Raw genomic sequence first — 3,403 nt, forward strand, 5'->3', positions numbered from 1 at the left:
CACATGGTCACATGGTTTTACAAAATTATTAGGGTATTTGCATATGAATTATATCTGGAAATAATCAAAAGTTTGTTTACTGAAGAACTGAGCCTGGTTGGAAACAAGGATTTTGCTTGCAAAGAGCCAATGATTTTCTTCAACTTAAATACAGGGAAAGATGCTAGGACTTCCTATTTATTGTCTAGACAGAGACATTAGTACCTCTAAAGTTGGGCAGGGAAAGTCAATAACGCCATAGGCACAATGTTACAAACCGACATGCTGATTAAGTGATGGATTACAAGAAAGTCTTGGAGAAGCAAGGACAAATGTCTGACCCTGAATGTAACCTGCAAAAAGCAAATGGCTCTACAGAGACAGATGCCTCCTGCAGTCCAGATTGCCTTCAAAAAAAGCAATACTCCTCATGCCAGACAAGTAGATTTCAGCTGGTTAGTCAGGTCAGTGTTATTACAGCTTGTTAGCTAAATGTCACAGATAGACAACCTAAACTATAACTATTGCTCTTTTTTTACCCCTGTATATATACTTCTGTCTCTAAACACTGAAGTGCTTTATTGCAGTGAACAYTAGGACTGCAAAAGATTAAGTCTATTCTTTTAATGAAATGTTTGTCTGAAGCAAATATGCAGATTTTAGAGGAGAAGCAAAACACCAAGTATCTCTCTCACAGGTCTGGAGTGGTTCACAAACCACTTTTCCACTTCCAGACATCCCACCCATCCCAAATGATAGTGGGAATATATTTCAGCTCATGGGATATTTAAAACGTATCAACATACAGTTGATAGTATGCAATAAGACTGGGAAAAGGCTGAAATCTCAGGGACTGGTACTTGTCAGCCRTCATGATTGTTCCTTATGTGAAGTTGCAGTGGGCTCTGAATTCTGGTTACATCTAGTGGTAATGAAGGTTTCTCTTACAAGATTTCATTCCCATCCACATGAACTTACAAGAATGGGATCAAACCAGTAGCCTACTGAGCTGATAAAGTACTGGTAAAATGGCCTAGTTTAATAAAATAATCAAAAACATTTGTTTCTCACTAGCCCCTGAGATTTTTTTTCCCTTGAATTACAAAACTCTCTGACTTCTATGGGTTTTTGTGCACATCTAAAAATATGTAATGGTCTTACTCTTTAAAAGAGCAAAAGCGTTATTCTTGCACTGTTTTCTCTATGACAAGACAATTACTCCCACAGGTATAAAGATACTTAAGACTGCATTGTTTTCATGGTCAATGATCTTTTTCCTTGTAGCTGTTTTTTCTAGTCTATTTTTAGGGGGAAAAAAATTATTCAGGTTTTGATCTATTTCATTAACAACTGTAAAAATGGCTATTTATGAAATCATCCATCTTTATGGCTGGAGGATTTCAAATGGATTTTACACTGCCTATAGAGAAGAATTTAGTTCTAGATACATTTCTATAATTTCAAGCAGACAGTCCTTCTGTAGCTAAAGTCTCTTAGTTACTAAAAGCACACATAAGTAGAGCTCTCTGATGACTTCTGTTTTTAGAAACCCAGAAGGTTTTTTTGATAATTAGGATTTCTAATGTACCATAAACTTGCATTGTACTTTTTGTGGGAAAAAAAAAACAACACAAGTCCCTGTTTGCCAAAGCTTCCTATATCTGCTTATTTGTCCTTTCCAAACACTGAATACTATGGGTAAGGTGTTGAACTTGAAGGTGTTGAAAAATTCTCTGACAAATTGTGTTGAGAGAAATATCTTGTATTGAGAGAAATGAGAGAAATATCTTCTGTGTGCATAAAAAGCATTACTTTCAGGATAATAAACATGGGTATGGAAATAGACTGATAGCTTTTAATATGTTTATTTTGTTAAGAATAGAAGATAATTGATTATCAGTGGATGAATAAGGCAGAGAGATGATATTTTTCTTTCTATGATCCTAGTAGAAAGCTGGAATAATTCCACCAAGTTAAGTCAGATTTACAAATGTGATAGTATTTGATACTGAGTCTTCAAAATAAGTTAGAAGAAAAGTGCTCTTTTGTGGGCAGGGGTTTTGAAGTGCCAGCTTTTATGAAAACTCCTGAACCCCATCCCTGTAGCTGTTTTAATTTCAGAGAGTTCATTTTAAAAYTGAAGAAAGGTTGAATTGAAGCAACCAGGACGCTAAGCACTGACGAGACTTCAGAATCCAGGAAGGTCAAAGCCTTTTTTCTTGCCTTTGGCTTCAAATCTGTAAAGAATCACACATGTGCTTACTTTTATGCACAGTTTGTCCAGTCCCAATGAGGTAAACAGTACCACTTAGAGCATATAAAATTAAACACTTGACTAAATCTTTGTAGAACTGTATCTTATACTTATGGTTATAATGTTGATATAAAAGGATTATTTTGATGCAATATGCATTAATATAATTCATATGAGTAAATATTAATATAAATACACTTCTAAGATCTTCTTTCTTTCTTTCTTAGAGAATAAGACCTTTGAGCACCAAACTAAGATGATATAAAAGATTAAATCATGGGCATACAGCATAAAGTTTCCTTGACACCAAAAAAAATGCCCCTAAAACCTTCCCTTCTCCCTAAAACCAAAAGAAGGCCCAGATAGGGTCAACATAGTTCAGAAGACACAATGAATGATTTCATCTTAAAATAGGAATTCAGAGTTCTAAGTATTTCATCTAAATACATTTTAGAGTATTATAAATGCATGTTTACAAGAATACTCTGGATGTACTTTTCAGTTCTTAAAGAAAGAATAGTCTAATTCTGAAAGAAAAAGACACAACCTAAAGAGAATACCTAGTGCGTAGACAGAGCTTAGAATAAAGAGAACCATAATAGACAAAATATATATGAAGCATCTTTCTTAAAGCCCATGAAGACAGTTTCTTTTTTCATATTACTTTTAGCAGAAATACTACTGGAGGGAGAAGGGGATGGACTATAGGATGATGGCAAAATAATTAGCAGATAGGCAGATCCATGTAAACTAAAAAGAATCTGTGACAGGGAGTTGGCCAAAAAATTTATCCTATCATCAACATACAGAAAATCTCATCATTAGAGATAGAAGAATAGAAATGATTATCCTTACCAGAAAGATTCCTGATGCTGCCTTCTTCTGGCTGATTGCAGAATGTTAAAAAAAAAAAAAAAAAAATCCATGCTAAACTTCCTTGTAAAAGAATGATATGGGAATGCAGCATCCTGCTGTTACCAGCTTCTTTTCATCAGGAGTTTGAGCTGTGGACTGCTTTTAACTTACTGGTTATCCCTCAAACCAGTCAAATCAGTGTGGTCCTACAGAGCACCTAATACCACTCTGGGGAACTAGATGCTGTCTCTTCTCTGCGCCAGCATTACTGGAGTCCAGACAATGAGGCAGATTTTTCAAGCCCTAAGTAATTCA

General features: G+C 35.1%; 1 long non-coding RNA gene across 1 annotated transcript; it reads right to left on the reverse strand.

The window, feature by feature from the left end:
* Positions 1-1,828: 1,828 nt before the first annotated feature.
* Positions 1,829-3,146, reverse strand: LOC112951916. The gene is made up of 2 exons (XR_003250293.1): positions 3,089-3,146; positions 1,829-2,216 (listed from the first exon to the last, which is right to left on the reverse strand). It is a non-coding gene; the product is annotated as an uncharacterized LOC112951916 (long non-coding RNA).
* Positions 3,147-3,403: the final 257 nt, after the last annotated feature.

The sequence above is a fragment of the Nothoprocta perdicaria genome, unplaced genomic scaffold (genome assembly GCF_003342845.1).
Source record: "Nothoprocta perdicaria isolate Ctin4 unplaced genomic scaffold, notPer1 scaffold_378, whole genome shotgun sequence".
NCBI lineage: Eukaryota > Metazoa > Chordata > Aves > Tinamiformes > Tinamidae > Nothoprocta > Nothoprocta perdicaria.